Source organism: Microtus ochrogaster, chromosome 21 (assembly GCF_000317375.1).
Source record: "Microtus ochrogaster isolate Prairie Vole_2 chromosome 21, MicOch1.0, whole genome shotgun sequence".
In the NCBI taxonomy this organism is placed as follows: Eukaryota; Metazoa; Chordata; class Mammalia; order Rodentia; family Cricetidae; genus Microtus; species Microtus ochrogaster.
The window spans coordinates 24604575-24617987 of record NC_022022.1 but is presented as its reverse complement, the minus strand read 5'-3'; the positions used below and the strand labels follow the sequence as shown (position 1 = coordinate 24617987).

The 13413-nt window shown below is 41.3% G+C and overlaps 1 pseudogene; it reads left to right on the top strand.

The window, feature by feature from the left end:
• Positions 1-6710: 6710 nt before the first annotated feature.
• Positions 6711-7106, top strand: LOC102002859 (annotated as a pseudogene).
• Positions 7107-13413: the final 6307 nt, after the last annotated feature.

The following is a 13413-nucleotide window of genomic DNA, read 5'->3' as shown; positions in this document are numbered from 1 at the left end:
CAGCTCTAGAGCTTTTCAAGGAGAAAACGCCCTTTTTGTGGATCTGGAACTAGCTATAACAAGATGATCTCATTGTGTTGAAGGTAGCTGTGGTTGTGAGCCTCGTATGGCCATTGTGAATGGAATGACCTCACAAGACTGCAACGAAAGAATTGAAATGCTTACTTCAGAAAATGTACGTTCATCACCACTGCTAGGCTCTCTGTCCTCCAGAATCTTAGTCTAGTGAGGTGACAGATGTGTGTAGGAAAAAGACTGACACATGAAAGAAGTAGGTGCTAGTAGGTTCAAAATATCAAAGAAGGGATCCATTACGCTCAGCAAAGTCACGGGTGGTCAGAAAGTGTGCTGCCTGAGCAAACAGCTGATGGAAAGCCGGTGTGGAGAATGGGGTGGAACCACAGCATCTCAGAAAACGGATCCTTGCTTGTAGGAGCAAGGACACATTTCAAGGGTGGATGCCTGAAATTGCAAGTGGGGGACTGCAAATTTGCTAGCATAGCTAGAATGTAGATTGCAAAGGAAAATGAGCAAGGCAGTTAGACTGGCATTTAAGAGACTTTTATTTTTTTTTGCTAGGATAGAAAATATGGGGAATTCTGATGAAGTTTGAGCAAGAAAAAGACGCTATAACTTATGCAATTTAGACAAAACTCCATGCTTCTGCCAAAAGTAATAAGGCTGGCGTAAAGCCCCTCTTTTTTGTCTTCTCCTCCCCTTTTTTATTCTTTCTCCCTCTTTCCTCTTCTTTATTTTAAAAAAATTCTATCAAATCCAGACAAATCGCCAATTTAGAAACAATACAGGAAGTAGAGACAGAACTCAGTGGGCCAAGGGCTTGCTGTGTAAGAATGAGTACCTGGCTTGCTTCTCCAGAACTTCCATAAAAGCCTGCATGGGAGTATATTCCTATGATTGCTGTGCTAGAAGATGGTGGTAGGAGGATCCCTGGGGCTCACTAGCCAGCCAGTCTAACCAATCAGTGAACTCTAGGTTTAAGTGAGAGACGATTGCAAAATGAAATAGAGACCCTGATGATGTCAACCTCTGGTTTCCAAACCCATATGCATGCACATACACACACACATATGGGCACACACATGGACAACACATGGACACTCAGACACATGGACACATGCACACAGTATACTACACACATACACACAATATAGACACACACATTATACTACCCACACACAGATACACATGGACACACACATTATATTACATACACACTCAAACACACATGCTTGCATGCACACACATGCATATGCATGCATGCACACATAAAGAAAGCTAATAATAATAAATAAATACAAAATGCTGGTACTTTATATATTAAAGTGTATTGTTTTGCTAGTCTCTGAAATAATCACATATGCCATTATTATTGTTATTATCATCATTCTTTAGAGAGTAAACTTAGTTTTGAAGAAGTTAATGATGAACTTGACTTTGTTCCAAGGGTAGTAAGGGAACAAATTTAAGCAGTATGATTGCAGAGTGTGACCTCCTGTTAGTTTTTCATGTGCTCACTGATGTCAAGTTTCTCAAATTGACTCTGGCCAGTCTTACTTGCAACAGAAGGATATTAAACTCCTCCCCAAAGTCTTACTTGTTTATTTCTAGTTAGTCTCAGAGACTGTATTGTGTGAAACCCAGAACTGCCTTTTTGTGCTCTTCTCTTGGACCACAGATAAGCCCAGACTAGTTTGTGTCCCATCTCAGGCTCTGGCTGGAGTAACTATTGTGTTACTTCATACTGGCTCCCAGGGAACCTGCCAGTCTCGGAGTGGCTATTCTGACCTGTCTGCTGAAACCAGTATATTTTATGTGTTTAACTGTATTCAGACATAACTATTGGTTCAAAGACTTCAAAAGAGAATCTAAATAAGTTTCTGCTTTCTCTTTATCTCTATCTTTCCAACATTATGAGAAGAAAAAAAGGGGAGTTCCAAGTTAAGGTCACAGATGAAGGTATTTGAAAGTATCTGAGATCACTTTTAGCTATCATAGAAATGAAAATCAATTACAACATTATTGTGTATCTGTACATATGTGATATATGTTTTGAGTGTGGATGCACACATCCTATGACACCTGAATGAGAGTTAAAGGGTGACTTCTGGAAGTTTGTTCTTTTCTTCCCTGTGGGTCCTGAGTTCAAGTTAAGATGATCAGGCTTGCTAATCAGGAGTTGCCGTCAGCCGAGCCATCTCATTGACCCAGATATGAAAATCTTAAAGATACTGGGAAGAATAAGTTAGTCTTTACTATATTTCAAATCAACAGCTGAAATGAACTTGAAATTTCTATCACAGATTTTGGGTAAAACATTATCGGAACAGAAAACCATTACAAATTAGGCCAGTCCTTAGGTGTGAGGCTCTCATCTTTCCTATACAAAGAACTCCTGTGCAAAGTTAAATACTCAACTCATTCATGGGACAATGTATATATCTTTTGATAAAACAAGGGTTTCTCAAGCAAAACTTATTTTTAGGCATTTATTTTCCTTTGTCTGTCTGTCAGTCTCTGTGTGAGTGTGTGCGTGTGTGGATCAAAAGGGTGTGTTAGGTCCTCTGAAGCTAGAGTAGTTGTGAGGTGCCAGGGTTAATACCGAGATCTTCTGGAAGAGCTGCAAAGACTCTTAGTCACTGAACTGAGCAATCTTCCGGGTCCTAAGAAACATTTTAAAATTTTAGCTACCACTTTAGCATCAGTCTTGAGAATAGGATATAATTCCAACAGCTTCTCATGCACGTATTTATTGTATATGTTCATGTAGGACTGATCAATTGACAAACTAATAGGGATAGCATTTGACTTTTGTGGCCAAAGTAATGAACAAGATTAAGGTACTCTTTGGCATGTCCTCTCAGAAGTCGGTCTGTAACTGGACATTTTTCTCTGCCTTGCCAGGGTACCACTGGACTGGATTCCCTCCTGCCTGCCAGTCCCCACACAGCCACTTATATTGGTCTCCTACAACATGGGTCTCTTTTGAAGAACATGGGCTTGTTAAGTATCATGACTAAATATCCTGACTCTCTATGTATTTCTTGTCATCCTATCTGAACTGGAATGAGGCTTAACTCAGTGTTCCAGTTTGCTTTTAGTTTTATTGGCTCAAAAGCAGCAGCAGTAGAGAGGATGTTTCTAGTTGGAAGGGGGTGCATGGATATTTTTGTTTAGTTGTTTCTAAGGGACAATTTCAGCAGTTTCTGCACCAGATGCTTGATTTGTAGTGAGAATGTCTTAACCTTATCTGTAGTGCAACTCCAAATTGTTTTCTGATATCCAAATGCTTACCCTTCTTAAAGAGCTGCAGCCTGAAGATCCTGTTGATAACTGCACACAATTTGAATATTATTTTGGGCACACGCAGTCACATCTTTGTTCTGAGTCACCATTGGCCTCACTGGACAGAACTATAGACTTTTAAAACAGATTCAGGAATCCTTGGGAACGATGAATTCCACCAAAGTGGCTTTAAAATTCTCCCTTTCTGTGTTGGAGATTACATCTTTGTAAATTGAATAAACATACATGTTGGAAAACAAAACTGAGGACTCTGTGTCTGGCTTCTGTGTTACTTAAGTGCTTGAACTTGAATGTTCTCTGGTAGCTCTGTCTTGTCCTGTAGCAACTGCGGCTATTTAAGAAGACATGAAACACTTAGCACACTTGGCAGAAGACCTGAAATAATGCTAAGGGCACTTAGTCTAGAAGCTCAAGGGCGAATGTGTCTGAGGTTAGAAGGTTAGAAAGCTGTCTAGAAGATCAAATGATACGTTTCTCTGAGTAGCGTCATGGTCGTTGGTGTGCAGAAATCTCCAGTATTTCTTCCAGTTCACCAGGCTTCAGCTAGGTAGACACACAGCACCGATCTGCCACATGTGGAAGGCATGTTTGACTTCTCACAGGAGCGGTTGGGGTCCAGGAAGAAAGGGAATGTAGAATCGCTTCCCGTGATTTTTGCTTACGTCTAGTCTGATTCTCCCATTATTCTTTGCTGCCAGAGCAAAGGAGAAGTGGGGATTATGATTAGCTTTGATTCCAGCTGGATCAAAACTGTTTTCTTTTATGCCTCCTATTTCCTTGCACAGACACAGCAGAAAACAAGGTTCTCTGTGCAAATGAATGAACTATTGGCCTATAAAAATGATGGAGCAACTTGGGGTTTTCCAGAGTAACTAGAAAAGAAATGTCCTTGACAAACATAGACATATTGAAAATAGTAAGCACTGGAGTCTGAGCTACCTCCTGTTTTGTTCTGCTGGATCAAGAGAGGGCACGATGTTGACTTTGTTTGTAAAAGTCGATGCCACGGCTGGGACTACTCCCAGGGCAGAGATGGAATGAAAACACTGACAGGAAGTGACAGTGATGCCCACAGCCCCAGCTGGCATAACTTCTAAACATTGCAGAGGATAGTGTTCCAAAGAGATATTGTAGTGTGGCTGTGGTAAGCGCTATACAAATAGATTTAGGGCTGCTCTACAGGAGGTAAAACCAGTCCCAGGAATAGAAAATGAACAGAAACAGCAATACCAACAACAGAAACCTCTTGTCAATAAGCTATTGCATGCCACTACCAAACCACAGCATTGTAAGCCGCCCTAATCCTCCAAATATGAGAAACCATCTCTGCGAGGGCTCAGAGAAGATGGAAGATGTCTGTCCAGTCTCTTCTGGACATAGATCTAATGAGTGGGAATTTCTTTCAGTGTGAGGTGGTCAGTTTGGTTCTTGATGGTAATTGATGGCCATGTTTTATTTTCATTCGAGAACTTTTCCCTTTCTGTGCTGTATCCACCCTAATTCGTCTACAGAAATTTGGGGACCACTAGCTCTTCACATATGCGTTGGTTTGAATAAGAGGGGGCCCTGTAGGCTCATATACTGCAATGCTTGGTTCCTGAAGGATCAGGAGATGTGGTCTTGTTGAGGAATGTTGCTGGGGTGGGCTTTGAGGCTTCCAAAGTTCAGACTCAGTGTTCCTTGCTCTGCCTGCTGCCTGAAGATCAGGATGTAGTTCTCAGCTATTGAGACGGTGCCAAGTTTGCATGCTGCCATGCTCCTCACCATGATGGAGATGGATTAACCTTCTGAAACAATAAGCAAGCTTTCAATTAAATATTTTCTCTTCTAAGAGCTGCCTTAGTCATGATATCCCCCCATACATCATTAGATCAGTAACCAAGACAACATCTTAAAGCCTGTCATGGCTAATCTTTCTCACCTTTTTGGCAGTTAAGCATTGCCATATAGTTCCATCTTTCCCAGTATTGCATGGATTCTAGACTCTTGGCTTTGACGCATCTCTGAAAATATGACTTTTTGATTGTATATGTATATATATATATATGTATAGATAGGTAGTAAGTCACATCTAATATATATTATATTATATTATATTATATTATATTATTATATTATATTGTGTGCATATGTATGTGGGCTAATGATTTTACCATGAAGTATTAAATTATTACTTTAAAAAATCCTTGTCATATTTCAGATAAAATTGAGTTTAAAGCCAAACAGTCTTTCAAATATAGCAATATATTTTTTAAATTTATGTTTTTGAACTATATTGAATTGTTTGTATAGTGTTAGTGCGCTATTAGAGAGTAGGAGCTGTAGAGACTGCTCAGTGTTTAGGAATACTGGCTGCTGTTCTAGAGGACTTGGATTTGATTCCCAGCACCAACACAGTGGCTCACAACCTTCTGTAACTCAAGTTTCCGGAAATCCAGTGTCTTTTTCTGGCCTCCATGGACATTTCATACATGTGCTTCACAAACTTATAAGCAGGAAAAACACCCATATGCACAAAATAAAATATTTGAAACAGGAAACTATATCTTGGGCAGGTGCATATTAAGGATTGCACAGCTAAATTTTCTCTAGGTTTTTGTTTGCTTGTTTTAGTATTGCTTTCTTAGTTGGCTGAGACATAGCTGCTTAAGTAAATCAATGTTCCTATTTTCAGTGGCTTCTACTCTGGGAGTAAGAGATCTATGTCCAAGTGGGGACTGACCTTTATACTTTTTCCAATAGAATGGTCAATGGGTCTCAGGATCACACTTTTCACGCCAACGAGCAACCCGAGCTGGAAGCCACTCTTTTCTTGTTTTTCACTGCGACACCCACGGATCCACAACTGGCAGCGTGCATCTGCATGTGTTGCAGATTGCACCCGATGAAAGGCCCTGTGCTGCCAGCCCAGGCTGTGCTCGGCCGGCGACGTCAACCTGTTGGCAACCGCAAGCTGTGGCTTCTGCCAGATGACTCAGCCCAGATGGGAACATCCAGCTGAGAAGATGCGTACTTCATGTTGTAAGATGAAACTGGGTGACGCGACTGTCACAGGTGTATGACCAGCTCTTAGACTCTGGAGTGGGACAAGAGATGTATTTTTTTTCCACTAGATTAAAAGACAGGAATTTCTTCTTGGCTGAATGCAGGAACAATCTGAAGAAGTGTTCTGGTTTTCAAGGAGAAAGCCACACCTTCTTGGAGGGATAGAGAGGAATTTTTTTCCCAGTCAGTAATAGCCATCTTTATCACAGTATGTGTTCATTTTAATACAAATTTATTTTAGTCAAACAGAATAACAGCTACTTATTTGTGACAATTGTAGATGAGAAGAACAACTTGGCTTAGAAAATATGATACTGGATGCTTGCTGTTGAAATGGTAAGTCCATGAAATTCAGGAAAGTGGTGTTGGTCCTGGCAGGATGCTACTCCAGTCACAAAGCCATCAATGAAGAACATTGATGATGGCTCCTCAGTCCAGCCTTACAGCCATGTCCTGGTGGCTGGAATTGACCGCTATACCTGAAAAGTGACAGCTGTCGTGGGCAAGAAGAAAATCACCAAGAGATCAAAAGGATCAAAGAGTTACTTTGTGAACGTTTATAACGACAATCACCACAAGGCCCTCTGTGGACATCCCTTTGGACAAAACTGTTGTCAACAGGATGTTTCTAGAGACCCAGTTCTGAAATGCAAGGCCAGGCACAAAGCCAAGGTCAAGTTTGAGGAACATCCATGACAGGGAAGACCAAATGGTTTTTCTAGAAGCTTCACTATTAGGTGTATTTTTGTTTCCATCATTAAAAATTAACAAAACAAAATGATAACAAAAAATAAGATATTGCCTATCAATCCAAATTAGCACATTAGGGTAAAAAAAAAAACCAGAGTTGTACTTGGTCTTTTCTTTTTCAACACTGTGTCTGGTACTTAGTGAAAGGTTTGATTCTTTCCCTCCATCTCTGTATGAACGTTTCGTTGAGTTGAACCTGAACATGCCTTTTTAAACTAAAAGAATGTTTTGCTTAGGGAGCTACCAACTAATACTTGAAAAACAAGCTTTTCTCTTAGAGGACAGCTACCAAATCTTCACTTTCAACAAAATCGCAACTCCCTGGGGAGGGGGTCCACCTTTAAGTTCGCAGGCTTGTACATATCCACAGTGATACAGGCCAAAAGCGGGAGACATGCGGAACCCCAGCCCCACTCCCTGTCAGGGATTCATGTTCTGATAATTTGAATGACATTGGGTCTTCACTGGAAGAACTGCCAGCGGATCATATACGTGATGACTTTGGGGATACCACAACCTGTACCCCTTGGGTCATGGAAACCTGACTGGGGTGGCAAGGGAATGAAGTCCGAGATAGAGGTCCAGAAAAGCTGTGGTCAGATGGGCTGTGTGCACTTTGATGGGCAACCTCAGTGTGTTTATTATGTACAGCACATGGGAAAGGGTTAACTAGTCTTGGCTGGAGGTTTTCATAGGGAAACAGTGTCAACACCTTGGAGAAGGAAGCTGCAGTTGCTAGCTTTTGCACACACTGGTCAGTTGTTAGTATTCACAGGCACTTGGACTAGAAGAAGGCTTTGCCATTTTCCCATGGGTTGGAGGCCTCAGTTCTTTACACGGCCTACTCATGTCTAACAATATAGGTTCACCCAGGTCTTCACTCACTCGGGACTTCACTTGCTCCCTCCATGGTGGTGGTGGTGGACAGCCATGTTGGTGCTAATAAAGATAAAAGAGGCCCTCCTTAGTTTAGTGCTCTGGGCCCTTAGCACAAGAAGCCAAGGGGTCTCCCAGCAACGCCACGTCCCAGACTTTCCAGCACCATTGGCATTCGTGTGTGACCCCCCCCCCCAACCTTCCTTTCTGTGGTTCTTCATTGCGCCTTTTCTGATGCCTGATGGTAAGACAGGGAAAGGCAGATTCAGACAGGGCTTTGTGGAGACTCTATGGGAGCCAAATCCGTCAACCTGCCAAGTCCTAATGCCTGCTGGTTTCTCATGCTGGCTCTGCCTGACAACTCCAAGTTAACTTTGTTCCCCTCTTTTATATTACTATGCTTTATTTACTTCTGCTTTATTATGGCCTAGCCCTTCTCCACACCCCTCCTGTCCATTTACTATAGGCAATTCCATCCCCGAGGGCATGGAGATAATTACCCAGGTAGAAAGACATTCCCTAAGTGCATTAGATACAAAGACCAACTCTACCTACTTATATTTTTATCTTAGAGGGTGATTTAAATCATCATCAACAACAAAAGAACAAAGACATTCATTCGCGTAAGCAGTTTTTCTGTACCTAATACCCTAATAGCTCATGGTTGCCTTTCATTTACTTTTTTCTCTTTTTAAAGTTAATTCTTTGAGAATCTTTGGCAATGTCTTTTGATCATATGCATCCCCGTCCTCCAACTCTACCAAGTCTGCCTGCCCTTGCCTTTCCACCCAACGTCCTGCCTCGCTCCCTGAAGACCCACGAGTCCAACTTGTGCTGCAATCTACTTTTGAATGTGTGACTTCCCGCTACCGGGGGCTACACTCTTAAAGAGAGCTTACTTCCCCTCTCCAGTTGTGAGCAGTTGTTTATAACTCCCACCTCGCGGTGCAGCACTGAGCCACTCTTTGTCCTAGCCTCCCTCCGTGCTGAGACTGCATCTGGCTTGAGCTTGCTGCCGGCTGTCACAACTGCTGCGAGGTCACAGGCGCAGCTGCTAGGTGACAGTCCCGGTCTACGGTCTACCTTAGTCATCCACCACCCCTGGCTCTTGCTCTCTTCCTGTACCTTCTTCGGCAGTGATTCCTGAGCCGTGGGAGGAGGTGGTGTGACATAGAGACCTCATTTAGCTTTAATCATTTCCTAGTCTCTTGGGTTTTGTTTTTGTTTTTTTTTTCTGGTGCTAGCACACACCTTTATTTATTTTTTAAAAGAAAACAAACTATCTTTTTTTCATTTTACATACCAATCCCAGTTCCCACTCCCTCCCCTCATCCCTTTCCCTCCACCTTCTCCCCCTGATCTGCTCCTCTGAGAGTGTAAGGCACATGTACTCTGGGGAAGGTCCAGGCTCTCCCTACTATATCTAGGCTGAGCAAGGTATCCAAGTCTTTTATTCTATAGCCCCTGACCAGTTACAGTTGTCAATCACATCTACTATAAACAGAAGCTTCTCTGATGAGGGCTGAAAGATGCACCACTCTCTGAGTATAAGGATATGCCATTGGAATTTATTTTATTGCTATGTGCATTTAGAAGAATTATAGTAATAGGTTTCTATCTTAGGCCCCATGGTCTGCCTAGCCACAGGTTCTTAGCACCAAAACAGTGCCAGGTATGGGTTTCATCATGTGGAGGGGGCCTTAAATACAGCCAGAAAATGGTTGCTTACTCCTGTGATGTTCGTGCCTTTACTGCTCCACCAGTGGGTGTGTCTTGCCGTGCCAGGAATTATTGTAATTGTGAACTCCCAGAGTTCACAACTGTATAAGACTGATGACTATTTTTCACCTACAGTAGTATGCATAACATCTTATAGTATTATAGGAGCTTAGCCAGTAGAGATGAGGCTTCTTTAGGAGCATCATCTTAATTTCTCCATATGCTTTGACTCAAGTATGGCATCTTCAGCGACAGAGTCTGTCAGTTTCTGGAGGATAACGCAGAACACTGGTAATTGCCTGTAGTGTTTGGGAATCCATGGGATCTCACTGGCCAGCTACTCCAAAAGAGCATTAAAGAAAGTACTGTAAAGATTTTCATAGCAGGGGTTTTTGGAGGATCTTTCCCTGGAACAAGAAAACAAGTTTGAAGCCTGAGAAGAGAGAGTAAGGGCAGAAGAACTGGGCATTGAAACCAGTGTTTCTGATTCTTCTGTGAATTTGCTCATATACAGGTGTGCCCAAGAACACTTGTGTTAGACGGATGAGGGATTCAAGCTCTAATCAGATCTCCTTATGGGCTTGGCATGGACAGGAAGAGGGAGGCTTCTGTCCACTTCAGAAACCCTGGTACTTGTCTCTTCACATAGGGTTGTCTTTTGGATTCCATGCTATGACATAGCTTTAAGAATTGGAATAAGGTTTCCCAGCGAATCCAAAGAAATGGTGATTGATATTTCTCTGTAACACTCTCTGGATCAACACAGGCTGTGCAATTCAGGTGATGTTGTTGAAGAATTTTTATTTTTGTTTTTATTTTTTGGCTTGGCTGTAATGTGTGGGTATATGTGAGTGTGAATATTTTGATGATATAGGAGGCTCAAGAAGTGTATACTCCTGATCAATGGGAGTACTCTTAATGTGTTAGGACCTATCACATTATATTTTTGGATAATTACATGTTTCATAAAAATTTAAAAAGCTACTTGTTTATTTAAAACAGCATCCACAAGAGTTATATAGGTTTCATTTATCTGTGAACTTCAACTCTGGATATATAAATTTTGGTAACGATTTCCTTCCCAAACAGCTTCTAGAATTAACTAAAATTTTGTTTTATTTTATAAAATTCATGAATAACAAAACAGTACAAAATGGAAAGGCTTTATGCTAATCAAAATTTCTCTAAGTGGTTCACCTTAAATCCCTTTATTAGACAAGGTGTTCCAGCTTCCTTTTCTAGAACTGTTCTTAGGTAGATCTTAATTTCCTGATCATTCTGCCTCCACCCCTTGAACATATTCTGTGAGTGTGCTCCACCATAACCAGCTTCAGAAACATTCTTTATGTGTAAGTGATAGATTTATGATTTGCATTTATAAAATAAAATAAACATCACAGAGGCTGGGCGTTGGTGGGGCACACCTTTAATTCCAGCACTCGGGAGGCAGAGGCAGACAGATCTCTGTGAGTTCAAGACTAGTCTTTTCTATTAGAGCTAGTTCCAGGATAGGCAGCAAAACTACACAGCGAAATATTGTCTTAAAAAAAAAATTACAGGGGACACAAACCCAGCTAGCAGCAGCATTCAAAATCTAGGTAAGCTTACTATGTTATGTACTAAAAATGGCTGCTATTGTCTTAGTTGTACTAACTATTGCCTTACATTTTAAAGATAAACTTGTACTCACAGCCGTGACATTTGAGTAATGGTTTTGAAGTACTGCTGATGCCAGCTAAGCTTGCTTAAGCATAAACCGGGCTCCATCTCTGTGTCTTCCCCATGCAAGTCTTCTTCCTTTAGCTAAGAAAAGCCCTGCCTTTCAAAGGACAGATTTTGATTCAAGATTGCTTAATGTTATGCAAAATAGGAATCCAATCAGCATTAGAATTTATAGCTGACAAGTGGCACAAAATCTCTGGTACTTCTTAAAAAACGCCTTTATATATGAATATGTATGTGCATGTTGTCTGCATGTGCCTGCATTCTATAGCATTTACAGGGTACCGAATCTGTGCCCAGATTCCTTTCAGTTCATAGTATTAGTAAAATTAGTAAAATTTAAAAACAATAAGAACAGTAACAATAAAGACAATCTAAAACCAGTAAGTAAAAAAAGAGATTAGGAATTTATAGACACACACAAAAAAATAGAATTTCAGTAAAAGTCATAAGAAAATGCTTTGAGAAAAGAGGATATTATTTGATTTTTTTCTTAAGGTTTATATGGCCATTGGTTAATCCGGTATTTTATTTTTATCTTGTATAATTTATGTCTTCTGGGTTACATTATCATTTCAAACTAAACTTCTTATGATGCGGGGGTTTCAGCCACTTCCTTTCACAAGAAATCAAAACCTAAAAGCCTCCACTCCAACTGATATATAAAACGAGAGTTTTGTGGTATCGAGATGGACAACGCTCCTCATCAGCATCCAAGAAGTTATAGAAGACTGATTAAACATCACCCTCCTGTTCCCAAAAACATTTTAGGTGACTCTGATTGTCAGGGAGAAATTGTGGCAGAAGAGGAGGGTGGGGAGACAGGCAGTAAGAAGGGGTTTATACCTGATACTGTAAACCCAATCAAAAATCGACACCTGGGAAAGGCCTTAGGGGGAGACTTACCATTGCTGTTTAGCTATATTGTTATATAATCAAACTGCTTTCTAAATATCTCCGTTTATACCCATAGACAAATGCTACTCTTGGTTTTAATCAGAGGAGTGCCACTTTGCAGTGAACAATGGTAAAAGTTGAGACTCATGACTGCCCAAAGTTCTGAGAAAAACAAGTGACAACCGAGCCCTCAGCTCTGAAGAAGACATCCATAGCACCGCTTGTTAGGTTCAGGGAACATCCTGGAAGAGGGGGCCAGAAAGGATGGAAGAGGCGGATGAAGAGCAGAAGGGTCGTTAAATGCTCTCTTCAGGGCACACATGGCAATTTCGGTCTCACGGTAGATGTGGTGCCTTCACTGGGCCCTTGCTAGATCTGTCAGCAGTCAGTTAGGGATGGAGAGGCCCACTGGCTACTGATGGATCTGGGTGGGGCCGTCGTCGTCATCAGTGGGGTATCCACTTGGAAGCCCACCAAGCTCCAAGCACATAGTCACACAGACTTGCTGTGGCTAAACTTAGTGGTTCATAAAACAAAAGAAAGATCCAAATGTGTGGAAGAGACTTCTAGGCAAGAAGGGAGTTGATGGGGGAGGCAGAAAATAAAAGAGGGCATTGTGTGCGTGCAGGTAATTATTAAAGAAAAAAAATTAATTAATCATTTAAAAACGATAATATCTTGTTTTGCACATGTTGTAAGATAAATATGCACCAATATGATTTAAGTTGGTAACTAATCAGTAAAGTCAAAGGGGAAATAAAAGTGCCCCTCATAATTAGGGATGCTTAAATGTACTTATGAATGTGCCAAAACCTGGTCTATCTCCACAGGGCGACAGTCACCTGTGGTGGACAGATACAGCATGCATCTCGATTGGCAGCAGTTATTTGTATTTCTCTCAGTGTGCTGCAGGTTTTCTACAAGCTAGATAGAACCCACACTGAGTGCACTGTCTCTTCAGAGACTAACGGAGGGACACACACTCCTAAGCATCAGTTCATTCACGGCATAGAAAGGCTATCCTGTTACCTGTCCTGTCTATCTGAAAGACATCAAAGAGTTTTGGAATATCCTGGCTAG